Source organism: Bufo gargarizans, chromosome 4, assembly GCF_014858855.1.
Source record: "Bufo gargarizans isolate SCDJY-AF-19 chromosome 4, ASM1485885v1, whole genome shotgun sequence".
NCBI classification, from domain to species: Eukaryota; Metazoa; Chordata; class Amphibia; order Anura; family Bufonidae; genus Bufo; species Bufo gargarizans.
The window spans coordinates 198179812-198194637 of NC_058083.1; the positions used below are offsets into that span (position 1 = coordinate 198179812).

The 14826-nt window shown below is 45.8% G+C and overlaps 1 long non-coding RNA gene across 1 annotated transcript; it reads right to left on the reverse strand.

Annotated features, from left to right (window-relative positions):
• Positions 1 to 734: 734 nt before the first annotated feature.
• Positions 735 to 7796, reverse strand: LOC122935935. The gene is made up of 3 exons (XR_006388856.1): positions 7648 to 7796; positions 2839 to 3283; positions 735 to 1209 (listed from the first exon to the last, which is right to left on the reverse strand). It is a non-coding gene; the product is annotated as an uncharacterized LOC122935935 (long non-coding RNA).
• Between the last annotated feature and the right edge of the window lie 7030 nt (positions 7797 to 14826).

Below are 14826 nucleotides of genomic sequence, written 5' to 3' on the forward strand. Positions count from 1 at the left end.
GTCTTGTATTAACTTACTCTACATGATAAATACCACTTCCTGAAGTGAGACAACTCTTTTAAAGGGACACTGACAGGCCTTCTGAGGCATAATTAGCTCTTTATATGCCCCCTAGGTCTTATAATAAGTTCCCAATTCATATAAGTATTATCCCTGTGCGCATTGTTAAACTGTGAAAAATCATCTTTATAATCACCTCTCCTTTCTGCCCAAGGGGTGTTCTTTGTGCCCAGCTCGCGCCCGCATGCGCGGGATCTCCGAATGTCAGGGACAGGAAAATACCGCCAGCGAAGTGAATACTAATGAGATTAGCATGTCTAAGGATCCGGCAGTTGGGGCGCGGGCTGGGCACAATGCAGCACAAAGAACGCCCCTTGGGCAGAAAGGACAGGTGATTCTAAAGATGATTTTTCACATTTAACAATGCGCACAGGGATAATACTTATATGAATTGGGAACTTATTATAAGACCTAGGGGGGCATATAAAGAGCTAATTATGCTCAGAAGGCCTGTCAGTGTCCCTTTAAGCATAATTACAACAGTTCTTTATTTTATATATATCTTATATGTGTTGTTATAGTACTGCAATTCAGTGAATTAAATGATGTGTCATTAGTGCTTTCTGCTTTGACAGTTTCCTTTGACAAGTTCATTTGATAACAGATTTTTGGGAGGGGTAGGTATGGGGATGTGTTTTCTATGTAAAAAAAAACTACTTAACAATCTTTCAATAAAAACTTATATTAAAGGGGTTTTCCGGAGTTACTTAAACATTTGAACAGTTAGGAATCATGAAAAATAACAAAAGAGGCTGTACTCAACAGTTTAAAATGGTTATCCCATGATCAGGGGAGTACACAGATCTCATAGGGCCCCATAGCAAAACTTAGTATGGGCCCCCTGCCGAACCGAGTATGCGTGTGTCAATCACTTCAAGGCAATGCAAAGGACAACGCCCGAGATTGATGAGTTTACATTTTTTTTATTAAGCGTAAGAAAATGTAATTTGAAAAAATTGTCAAAAAAAATCACATCCGACCTCACCAAATTTAATTTGACTTCTATGTAAGAAAAAGTGAAACAGAAGATGCTATTCTGTCCTCATGTGTGAGTGAAAATAAGTTGATAGGCAGCTAAACATCCTCTTAGCAACTCATTGATTTAGGAGTAACGTTCAGGTCAACATTTATTGCAAGGATAAGGTGAAACTGAAAACAGACAGAAAAGGTGCTTACTATAGTGAATGAGCATGCGGTAATATGATATAACATATTACAATACAAAGCTATGCAAAAAACAGACATCTTCAGGTTACATGCATTGCGCTGGTAGATTTATTTCAAGCTGGCAGCTCAGCGGGTGTGTCCTGTAATTGTCACAGCTTCTCAGAGCAGATACGACTGGTGGCAGTAGAAGGAGGGCACTGAGCATATGTGTTAACCTCAAGGGGGTGGACAGAGAGAAAGGGAAAATAACAAACAGTGGGTGGTGCTATACAGATAGATTTTATTGAATAACTCAGGGGCTTTACTAAATTTTTTATTGCCTACAATTATAAAAGTATTCGTATCCATATAGAATATTATTCTGGGGAAAACAACTTTAATCCCTACCGATTTCAGCACAGTGCTTCAATCTTCCCCGACTTTGTTTGCATGGCTGCAGCAGAGGCATACCCAAACATCCCATGTGACTGCTGCAGTCATTAATTTGCCCCAGTGGTCATTTGAGGCCAGTGATAGGCTACAGCAGTCATGTATGATATACGGGCATGTCACTTCTGCAGCCTTATAAACAAAGACAAGGAGGGCTGGAACATGCTGTTGAGTATAGGCTCTCTAGTTACTTTTTCACAATTCCTAACAGTGTGTACATTTTTAAATAACTCAGAAAATCCCTTAAAAAGCTGATTCTCTAAAAAAAAAAACCTCCATGGTGGACTTGCCTAAAGCAAATCTGACCTATGTGAACATGGCCTAAATATACACAGAAATTAAGAACACAAGGGGGGTCATTTATTAAGACCGGTGTTGTAACTGATGGTCTTAATAGCCCTTTACCTGGTGGTGGATGCGCTGAATTTATATAGAGGCGCCGGCTCCCCCGCTGGCTTAGAAATCTAGACCATTTTGTATGCCTAAAACAGGTGTAGAAAATGATAAATGAGATGGGTCTAGTGGCCGGCCCCCTGTCCACGCCACAACCCTTTTCTTAGACCTGTCGTGAGTGGGTAAAAGTCGCAGATTGGGGAGACAATTAAATGGGTTATCCAACCCGTATAATGACCCCCCAATGCCTGGGCACCTCATGTAGGTTTTACTTACCACATTCCCCGACACTTGCATTGCTCCTGCTCCCCACACAGCCACCACTGTACCTCCCAGTCAAATCAAAACATTCGGGGGGGGGGGGGGGGGGTTATGAACGGGAATCCAATAGCAGGCTGCATCAGGGACGATCCTCCGAAGCATCAACCGTGATGCTAGGGAGGCTAGTTCCTATTGTGGCCTGCTATTGGTTGTCCCTGTCGCCGGATGGTTTGATCTGCACCACGGGGAGATCCAATGGCGGACGTGCGGGAAGCAGGGTAAGTATAACCTACATGAGGTGCCCGGGCATTGGGAAGGGGGGGTCATTATAGGGGTTGGATAACTCCTTTAATATTTGCACCACCATCTGCACCAGATATATGCCAAAAAATGGCATATATCTGATAATAAATGACCCCCAAAGTTCTTTCTTCAGGGCTACAACAGTAAATGTCTTAATGGTTTAAAAATGTGACAATTAAACATATGATATTCACAACATGTTGCATCTTATCAGTAAGCACTCACCTTATAGCTCTTGAAAGTGGTAAAAAGTTAAAGTTCCATTAGTTTGCATGTGAACTTTCCTGTGATTGGAAAATGTGTTGTTCTATATAAATAAGCCCTTCTTCTCTATAACGATGTATTGCTCTAGATCATGTTCTTTAATAAAGCATCAATTCTATCTCCACAAAAATGATACTGTATCTCTGGACCATGTCCAGGCAATTGGTGGATGTTGTCTGTGCAGTCTGAAGGAGATTAATCCTAGAGATGCTCTAGTGAACACAGATAAGAGGTCTATTAACACAGAACCTCTATGTTAGGCAAAGGGTGGTGATGGGATCACTAGCTTTCAAGTCCGGGAAAATATCTTCACGCATTCTTTTGCCTTCCTGGCAGCATGAATAGGTAAATATGTGCAGGATCATTCCCTTGTCAGCACAGGTTTAGAGTGTCATACATCAATACACTGCAAATGATTCCAGAAAAAAAGAGACAACTGTTATTTGTATATTGTAAAATGCAAAACTATAATTGTAAAATATTACATTGCTGCACATGGCTTTGGTAACTTATAGGGCTCATTCACATTATGAAGCAAATTAGACTCCCTTTAGCAATTTAATAGAGGCATAGGTGCTCCATGTGACACTTTATGGTTCTTCCATAAACCAGCTTTATGCAACTCCGTAATACAGTATTCATTGGCACCTGCTATTTTTTTTATTATCAGTTTCCGAGAAAAACTCTGTGTGCCTCCTCATGAAACCATAGGTACAGTAGCTTGTGTGTAGTCAGTTGTATGCAAATCTCAAATAGCATGTGTGTTATATTTGTAATTTAGATCCTGTGATATAGAGAATATACAGGTGTTAGTATAAACCCTGAGTTTAATGGCCAATACTTAAAATGGCCAACTATTAATTTATCAATTAAATTTTATAATATTTGTTAAAATATGGTAATATCCAATTTTTTGGATTTTCGAGCGTAGACAAATAATATGAATTTCCAAATAAAATAATTACCCAAAATGTTAAAAAAAATTACCATTTCTAACCATTTTCTCAGAATGGGTTTTCTGCTCAGTGTTCTGTTAGTGGTCTCATAATATTCCAGATTATTGGACAGTTCCGTGCCTGCCAGAGGTCACCTATTTTGTATTATCGATTAAAGTAATATTACTATTATTAATGTCCCCTTTGATGTTTTGAAATTTCCATCCATTAAGGCCTCTTTCACACTTGCGTTGTCCGGATCCGGCGTGTACTCCACTTGCCGGAATTACACACCGGATCCGGAAAAATGCAAGTGAACTGAAAGCATTTGAAGACGGATCCGTCTTCAAAATGCGTTCAGTGTTACTATGGCAGCCAGGACGCTATTAAAGTCCTGGTTGCCATAGTAGTAGTGGGGAGCGGGGGAGCGGTATACTTACAGTGCCATGTGATCACGTCATCCATGCGCGTGGGGCGCCCTGACGTCACTCTGGAGTGCCCCAGGAGCCACACGGACTGTAAGTATGCTGCTCCCCCGCTCCCCACTACACTTTACCATGGCTGCCAGGACTTTAGCGTCCCGGCAGCCATGGTAACCATTCAGAAAAAGCTAAACGTCGGATCCGGCAATGCGCCGAAACGACGTTTAGCTTAAGGCTGGATCCGAAACAATGCCTTTCAATGGGCATTCATTCCGGATCCAGCCTTGCGGCAAGTCTTCAGGATTTTTGGCCGGAGCAAAAAGCGCAGCATGCTGCGGTATTTTCTCCGGCCAAAAAACTTTCCGTTCCGGAACTGAAGACATCCTGATGCATCCTGAACGGATTTCTCTCCATTCAGAATGCATTAGGATAAAACTGATCAGGATTCTTTCGGCATAGAGCCTCGACGACGGAACTCTATGCCGGAAGAAAAGAACGCAGGTGTGAAAGAGCCCTAAATGATATATATTTTGTAGTGAAACAAAAGCTGGTTGTATAAAATGCAGTATTGCGACAAATATGGAAAATATGTTCCATATCTCTAGGTCTAAGGCTACTTTCACACTAGCGTTCGATCGGATCCGTTCTGAACGGATCCGATCATAATAATGCAGACGGAGGCTCCATTCAGAACGGATCCGTCTGCATTATTTTAGCATATAAAAGCTAAGTGTGAAAATAGCCTCGTACGGATCCGTCCAGACTTTCAATGTAAAGTCAATGGGGGACGGATCCGCCTGAAGATTGAGCCATATTGTGGCATCTTCAAACGGATCCGTCCCCATTGACTTACATTGTAAGTCTGGACGGATCAGCACGCCTCCGCACGGCCAGGCGGACACCCGAACGCTGCAAGCAGCGTTCAGCTGTCCGCCTGTCCGTGCGGAGGCGAGCGGAGCGGAGGCTGAACGCCGCCAGACTGATGCAGTCTGAGCGGATCCGCATCCATTCAGACTGCATCAGGGCTGGACGGAAGCGTTCGGGTCCGCTCGTGAGCCCCTTCAAACGGAGCTCACGAGCGGACCGACGAACGCTAGTGTGAAAGTAGCCTAAAACTTCTGGTAACAGTCCTGATGGTATTATTATTAGGATTGTTAGAGATGGAAAAGATTGCAAATACTACTGATCCATTAAAGGGGTTGTCCAGGTTCAGAGCTCTGAACACGGACATACCCATCATTTTACCCAGGCAGCCCCGCTGACTTGAGCATTGCAGCAGTTCATGCTCCAATGCTCTCCCTTGCCCTGTGCAGGATCGCACAGGGAAAGGGCTCTTTTATTTACAAAAACACACTGCCGGGCGGAGGCTTCCACCCAGCAGTGTCTTTGGTGACGTCACCGGCTCTGATGGGCGGGCTTTAGCGCTGCCCTAGATGTTTTACAAGCTAGGGCAGCGCTAAAGCCTGCCAATCAGTGCCGGTGACGTCACCAGGCTCACTGCTGGATGGAAGCCTCCGCCTGGCAGCCTGAAGGAGAGCACGGTTTGTCACCGGAACTCCACAAAATGCATTTGCCCTGCGCAATTCATGAACTGCTTCGATGCGCTTGTCGGGGGGCTGCCTGCGTGAAAATCTGGGTATGTCCGGGTTCAGGTCTGTGTTCATATTTCCTCATAGATTTTTTTCTGCTATGTGTCCATAGGGTTTTGAAAACCCCATCCACATGTGTTGTACTTTCAATTGCTGGGATCTGCACCACAAATCCTCAGAAATTCAACCATATCCAGACCTGACCTAACAATTATTGTGCAGCTGGTTCTTCTATGATTTAACATGTAGTCTGGAATCCATCTGACATATACCCATACTTTTCACTCACTTCCTCTTTATTTTGTAGGCCTTATTCATACCTTGAATATTCTGTCAATATTAATCATCAGTATTTAAAGCCAAAACCAGGACTAGAAATAATAATGATACAATTAATACTTCTCTTTTTTGCATCCCCTCCTAATTTTGGTTTTAAAATAGACTAAATCTGCAATATGTGAATAAGGCCTAAGGGTACTTTCACACTAGCGTTATTCTTTTCCGGTATTAAAATCCGGTAAAGGGTCTCAATACCGGAAAAAAACACATCAGTTTTGTCCTAATGCATCAGGATGTCTTCTGTTCCGTCGCTTATACGGTATTTGACTGGACAAAATACCGCGGCATACTGCTGTATTTTTTCTGGCCAAAATCCCGGAACAATACCGCACTTGCCGGATGCCGCATTTATTTCTATAGAGATGTATCTCTCTGTATTTTTCGGTTTGCACATTAAATTAAATACCGTATCTGTTATTCCGGATGAGACGGATCCGGAAAAAAAAGCTTTCTGTTTGTATACGGCTTGTTGCCGTTTCATTTTGTGCATTGAACGTCTGCAGTAAACATCTACTGATAGGGGGGATACAACATACCGTACGGGAATTCATAAACTGCCGTACATCTTATGTGGTATATGTAGTTTTCTGTCCCTGCAAACGTTTCTATATAGGCAAAACAATTCGCCCCCTATTTGAACGCATCCGTGAACACGTTGGTTCTATACGGTCGGGCAGAGGTAGCCCACGTCTTATTGACCACATCCGCACAGCCCATGATGCCCATCCACGTTGCCTCTCCTTTGCGGGGATTGAGCATGTCCGTCCCATCCCTATGGGAGGTGACCGGCACCGCCTGCGCCTGCAGAGGGAGGCAAGGTGGATCATGCAAACTGGAGCGATGGGTGCGGCAGGCATGAACGACAAGAATGACATGTCAGTGTTCCTATAATTCGCATGCGTTCAGAGTAGAGGGGCGATTATTTACATGATGCGATTTTTCGCATTTGCGATTTTTCGCATTTGCGATTTTGTGTATTTATGATTTTTTCTGTACTTGTGACTCTCCATACTGGCACTATGTGGCTTCTACAGCCCGAATATTATTATTATCTGAAATTCCATGTATCTATCACATTTGATTGTTTATTGTGGCGCCTGAAACTTCCCCTGCCACCTATGTTTGAATCTGTCGTTTAAGCCCGATTGGTGCGGGCATTACTAGATAATCTGCATCCGATTTTGTGCTTACTAATTTGTTTTTAACATCCACACTCGTACCTGCTGCTTGCATATTTTTAATTTATGTCATTAATCCATGGGCGCACAGTAGTGGCTGGCGGTGCCGGCCGTCCCCTGTCCGCCTGTATAAAGCGCATGTCTGCGCAATGAGGTATACAGCGGCCTGAGGAAGCGCGATCCCACGCGCGAAACGGCCGTCGCCGCTTGCAACATTGTGTCCGCCCCTGGATCCCTTATGTTGTCTTCTAAGGAAGCCCGAATAAAGAAGTAACCAGTATCCCGGTGAGTGCCGCAACTTTGTTACCTTTTCCTTCTCCTCATCGTGACCTACAGTCTGTACCTCTGTTTTGCTGAGCACCACACAGCGGAGCCTATTATACCACATCTACGGTTATTCCATTACTGACGGCCATACCAGTGGAAGCAGTGCCGCCGTGTCTCTTTCTCTTTGCATATCTTGTTGCTGAAACTGCCTGCTGGATTCAAACAACGTTAGTGTGAAAGTACCCAAAGTTATTCAAATTCTCTAGCTTGGCAAAAATAGTTTAAAGGGATTCTGTCACCTCCCCTAAGGCAAAAAACGATTTAAAACCAGCCATGCAGCACAGCTTACCTGGATTAGGCTGTGCTGTTCAATCTTGAAATCCGTCCAGCAGTTAGTTCAAAAAACGAGTTTGATCAATGAGGAAATGCGTCCTGAAGGTGCCCAGAGGGGCGTTTTTTTCTTCTGAGAGAGCCCAGTCCCGCCCCTTTTTCAGTGCCCAGCCCGCCTTCCTTTTACTTCCTAACTGCCGCCTCCAGCCTGCCACAGCCTCCCCTTCCTCTCCTCCCCCTCCCTCTTGCCGAACGAAGTCTCGCACAGGCGCAGTACCCACTGAGGGCTGCGCCTGTGCGATCATCAGGAGACTGAGGGCGGCAGCTTCATCTTCGTCACTGGGCATGCGCCGAGCCCAGTGACGTCCGATGCTCGCTCTTCCCTGCTGAGGGAAGAGCGAGCATCGGACGTCACTGGGCTCGGCGCATGCCCAGTGACGAAGATGAAGCTGCCGCCCTCAGTCTCCTGATGATCGCACAGGCGCAGCCCTCAGTGGGTACTGCGCCTGTGCGAGACTTCGTTCGGCAAGAGGGAGGGGGAGGAGAGGAAGGGGAGGCTGTGGCAGGCTGGAGGCGGCAGTTAGGAAGTAAAAGGAAGGCGGGCTGGGCACTGAAAAAGGGGCGGGACTGGGCTCTCTCAGAAGAAAAAAACGCCCCTCTGGGCACCTTCAGGACGCATTTCCTCATTGATCAAACTCGTTTTTTGAACTAACTGCTGGACGGATTTCAAGATTGAACAGCACAGCCTAATCCAGGTAAGCTGTGCTGCATGGCTGGTTTTAAATCGTTTTTTGCCTTAGGGGAGGTGACAGAATCCCTTTAAATAAAGTGTTGGCTGTCAATCCCTTTCCTTAAAGGGAACCTGTTATCAACTTTATGCTGCCCATACTAACAGCAGCATAAAGTAGAGACAGGTGAGTTGATTTCAGCGGTCTGTCATTTAAAAGTTAAAAGTAAATGGTTGCCGAGAATCAACATCACAATCATTGCAGACCGGGCCTGGAAAAGAGTCACGGCCACCGGAGAAGAGTCCTGGTTAGTCATGACTTCCTGCTCTCCTGCCCACCTGCTGATGGCTGACAGTCTTCTACCTAGTTTTCTCCCTTTCTCTCTAGGAGAGAACTGCCAACCATCAGCAGATGGGTGAGGAGAGCAGGAGATTAGGAATAACCAGGGCTCTTCTCAGGTAGATCTGACTCTGAGGCCCAGGCTGCAATGATTATGATGCTGGTTCTCAGCAACCACTTACTTTTAGCTGATGAGTGACACACCGCTGACATCAGCATTTCTGTCACTAATTTATCCTGCCCTCAGTGAGGTCAGCCAGTGGCGTACCGCCCATAGAGGCAGACCACGCCACTGCTATGGGGCCCGCGGCACTGGGGGGCCCGTAGCGCAGATAAGGCCCCGCCCACTGATGACCAGCAGCCGGCTATGCGGCTGCTTTTCTCCCCAGGGCCCCCCCCCCATGTTTAGCTGAATCGCCTCCCAGAGGCGCGGCTAAGTCCTAGACACCCGCCCCCCTCCTCAGCGCTGCGCTCTGAAACACCCGATCCTCCTCTCGTCGGCGTCCCAAATCCCGCGCAGGCGCAGTGCCGGCGATTGCCTGCGCCTGCGCTCTGATAATACGGCTGAGGGCAACAGCTTCAACATCGTCACTGGGCATGCGCCGAGCCCAGTGACGATGTTGAAGCTGTTGCCCTCAGCCGTATTATCAGAGCGCAGGCGCAGGCAATCGCCGGCACTGCGCCTGCGCGGGATTTGGGACGCCGACGAGAGGAGGATCGGGTGTTTCAGAGCGCAGCGCTGAGGAGGGGGGCGGGTGTCTAGGACTTAGCCGCGCCTCTGGGAGGCGATTCAGCTAAATGATGGAGGCGTTAGAGTTTTCATATTTAGGCGGGCACGGCACTAATCAGAGGGGCACCGTGGAGAAAGAAAAACGCCCCTCTGGGCTCCAGTCCTTACAGCAAGAATCGATTTTTAGAAGAAAGGACAAGACTGACATGGAAAAGAAGAACACAGATGGAAAAAAGGTACTTTATTAAACATGGATCCATGAGTACCTTTTTTCCATCTGTCTTGTTCTTTGGATTGTGAGTCTTGTCATTTCTTCAAAAAATCGATTCTTATGATATGTAAATGACGCTGTAAGGAGCCCAGAGGGGCGTTATTCTTTCTCCACTGTGCCCAGGAACGCCCCTCTGAAGTGCCGTGCCCGGCTAAATTTGAAAACTAATAACGCCTCTAAGTTCATCTAAATCGCCTCCCAAATCCGATCCTCCTCTCGCTGGCATCCCAAATCCCGCGCAGGCGCAGTGCCGGCGATTGCCTGCGCTATGATAAGATGACTGACGGCACTGCGCCTGCGCGGGATTTGGGATGCCGGCGAGAGGAGGATCGGGGTGTTTGCCGCAGAGCGCGGCACTGAGGAGGGGGGTGTTGAGCACTTAGCCGTGCCTCTGGGAGGCGATTTAGATGAACTTGGAGGCGTTATTAGTTTTCAAACTTAGCCGGGCACGGCACTTCAGAGGGGCGTTCCTGGGCACCGTGGAGAAAGAATAACGCCCCTCTGGGCTCCTTACAGCTTCATTTACATATCATAAGAATCGATTTTTTGAAGACATGACAAGACTCACAATCAAAAGAACAAGACAGATGGAAAACAGGTACTCTGTTAAACATGGATTCATGAAAAAAAAATTGGGGGTAAATTGCTAGTGACAGATTCCCTTTAAGGCTACTTTCACACTTGCGTTCAGAGCGGATCCGTCTGGTGTCTGCACAGACGGATCCGCACCTATAATGCAAACGCTTAGATCCGTTCAGAACGGATCCGTTTGCATTAACATGAACAAAAAAAAAAAAAACATTTTTTTTTTTGTTCATGATAGTGCAAACGGATCCGTTTTGACTTTACATTGAAAGTCAATGGGGGACGGATCCGTTTGAAAATTGAGCCACACTGTGTCAACTTCAAACGGATCCGTCCCCATTGACTTACATTGTAAGTCTGGACGGATCCGTTTGCCTCCGCACGGCCAGGCTGCAAGCAGCGTTCAAGTGTCCGCCTGCTGAGCGGAGGACAGACGGAGCCATACTGATGCATTCTGAGCGGATCCGCATCCACTCAGAATGCATTAGGGCTGGACGGATCCGTTCGGTGCCGCTTGTGAGAACCTTCAAACAGAACTCACAAGCGGAGACCCGAACGCAAGTGTGAAAGTAGCCTAACATGGCACCCCAAATAAGGAGACCTGCAGGCTGCAGCAGATATCCCATGTGACAGGTCACCCCCAGGAAACCCCTAACAGTTTCTGTAGGTCATGTATAAATTTATTTAATGGGGGTGTGGCATGGGAGGAGCAAAGTCAGGAAGTGGGAGGGGCCATGGTGGGTAGTGGGCGGGGTTAAGGGGCCCAATTCAGATTTTTGCTATGGGGCCCAGTGATTCCTATGTACGCCTCTGAGGTCAGCATATGGTTGATGACAGGTTCTCTTTAAGGTAATTATTTATTCACATACAGTTTCACAATAGATTTTCAGTAGTTTATACCAAAAGTGTCTGTACAAATTTCTAAGCATTAGGATACCACTTCATCCTTCTCACATGTCCATGCACAGCAATATCTTGTGCAGCCCTCCTCATTAATCTTACTGCAATGTTCACTCTTCTGTCAAACCAGTTGCTTAGTGCATGTGGAATTTCTGGAAGTAAAGTGTCATCCCCATTGATTATACTGACCCATCTGCTGCACAAATATTGACAGCAAACAGTAAAGTTTCATTATCCAAGCATTTCTCCAAAACTGCTAGTGTCCTTCTAAGTATGTCTTTCCTCATATTGTGTCAGATTGTGCATTGTTCACTCCAGAATACTGCCCAATAGTGGTAAGTCATATGAATAGAATTTACATCCAATTTTGCAATCCAAACAATATTGTGGTCTTATGGAACAGTAGGCATGTCCACAGCCTGGTTCCTTGTCAAGATCATTTAGGGATTCTATTTAGCCACTGCAATTTTAAGATCTTACTATCCAAATTGTTAGCATGCTAGAACATTTGTAGGAGGACTGGTCTTGGGAATGTACTGTATTTATTTAGGAGGTCTGCTCTAGGATATATGTTTAGGGTGTCTGGTCTAGGTTCTGTATTACATAAAAAATAAAAAATAAATGGTGCACTACAATGGTAAATGTAATTGACAATATATGGCACGGGACCTAACGCTAACCTACCTGTGCCGTATGGGCAATTACAGGGACTGTATGGGCAATTACAAGGGTATAAAGTCCGACACACAGCAAACAGCTCCCAGGTTACCACCAGCATGAAATCACACATACAATGGGAGGAGGAAGGAGGTTGTGAGTCCCACCTATCACCGGCTCATGTGACGTAGGCTGCACAGGTTCACCCATAGATCAAAATCAAGGAACATTAAAACCTGGAGTTGCCACACATCCAGGCGTGCATGTACAAACAGAATAACAGAATAAAGTGGTCTTAAAAGGCAGAAAAAGCATTAGGTCCCGTACCACTTTGACATACCTTGACGGGTACGCGGGCTCCGGTATTTTCTTGATATAATATATTGGCGAAAGTCTCATTTTAATATCAGTGAGGGTTTAACCATATATTGTCAATTATATTCACCATTGTAGTGCACCATTTTTTTTGTAAATATCTGTTTTATCCGCACATTTGGCTATCCTGTGCAGGATGTCTTTGTGGTACATGTGGTCTGCTGCGGGCCTGCTCCATTGTAAGCATTTTTGCTGGGGATTGCTGTTAGCAACGGATCACATGTGCAGGATTTGCTCCCCCGGTCAGAAATGCACAACAGCATTTGGGGTTTTGAGCATTTTCTGCCTTTTAAGACTTTACAGCGTTCTGTATTAGTTTAGGTAGCCTGGTAGAGGGTGTGCATTTATTTAGAAGGACTGGTCTTGGATCAGTATTTTCTTACAGGGCCTAGTCTGGCATCTGTGTTAAGGCCCTTTTACACTGCATGATTGTCGGGCAGATTATCGGGGATGAATGTTCCTACAAGCACTTCTCAAAAATTGTCCAAAAGAAGTAATCTAGAAAAAAATATCCCATGGTATTGTGATAAACATAACATTGCTACTGCAGATAAAATTTGGGACACTATTCCATGACTAGAATATCGTTTATGTTAAATACTGAAAACTAGTGATGATCGAACATGCTCGGCCGAACACCAGTTCGGCTCGAGCATCTCGATGCTCGGCACATGGCGGTATTCGGCCGAATACCGCATGTGCTCGAGCACAATGCTTAAGTCTCCGCCCCGCACGTTTCTTGCCTGCTACGCAGCCAATAAACGTGCAGGTAAGAGCTGCCCTTCACTGTAATGCCGTAGCCATGTTGGCTACTGGCATTACAGTGATTGGCTGGCCGGAACGTGTCATCGGGTGCTATATAGCACCCAATGACGCATGTTCGGCTCATTCTTAGTCAGGGAGAGCTGTGCTGAGGAAGGGACAGACAGTGTAGGGAGTGATTTAAGAATATTTTTTCCACCAAAACTTTTCAGAGACCCAAAAGTCCTTTTAAGGACTATTGTGTGTGGCAGCAGCAATATCTTTTTTTTTAAGCACAAACTGCGCTAAATAGCGTACAATAGTTAGGCTGCTGCAGACAGCGACATTAGCTGTGCCACATCTCCAGTGTAATGTGTGCGAATCCCCCAAAAAGTCTGTGACATTCAGTGTACTTTTTCCGTAGACGTGTCCGCTGCGGACAGGGACATTAGCTGCGCCACATCTCCAGTGTAAAGTGTGCGCATCTAAAAAATATCTGCGACATACAGTGTACTTTTTTAATAGACGGTGTCCGCTTCTGACAGTGACATAACCAGTGCCACATCTGCAGTGTACCGTGTGCGCTGAAAAAAATTATCTGTGACATAGTGTCCTTTTTCTGTAGACGGTGTCTGCAGCGGACAGTTACATTAGCTGCGCCACATCTCCAGTGTAAAGTGTGTGCATCCAAAACATATCTGTGACATCCAGTGTACTTTTTCCATAGACAGTGTCCGTTGCGGACAGTGACATTAGCTGTGCCACCTCTCCTGTGTTGTAAAGTGTGTGCATCCGGTGTCCGCTTCTGACAGTGGCATTACCAGGGCCACATCTGCAGTGTAACGTGTGCGCTTCAAAAATTTGTCTGTGACATACAGTGTACTTTTTTGCTTAGACGCTGCGGACAGTGACATTACCGGTGGTACCTCTCCTGTATAACGTTTCCTCATCCCGAATACCTGTCACATTCCCTGTAATTTTTCATTAGCTGCTGGTGACAGCATTGACATTACCTGCGGGATATCTCCTGTGTGACGTTTCCACATCCCAAATACCTTTTTAAATTTGTTTGCGCATACACTTCCAAATCCTACACTACTGTACGTGTGACAGTTTTTCATATCATATATAACATTTAATATCAGGAAGACGAGCAGTAAGGGATGTGGCAGTGGCCGTGATGGTGCACGCAGAGGCCGAGGCCCTGGGCGTGGTGAAACTGTGCCTTCTGCCAGAGCAAAAAACAATCATCCACGATACCTAGCTTCATGTCCCAGTTTGCAGGGCGGCGTAGGACACCACTCTTGAAGTCAGACCAGTGCGACCAGGTGGTCAGTTGGATTGCAGCAAATAATGTTTCCAGTCGGTTAAGCACCACCCTGTCTTCCACCAAGTCCAGTCTCAATAGCCAAGAGTCTGCTCAACCTAATCCTCATCCTGATCCTCCTTCCTCCCATCATGGAGAGTCTGGGCAAACAAGTGATCCCACACTCAGATATTCCGAGGACCTCTTTTCAGCACCATTCCTTGATTTGGCCCTCTCACCAAGCACGCTTGACAAGG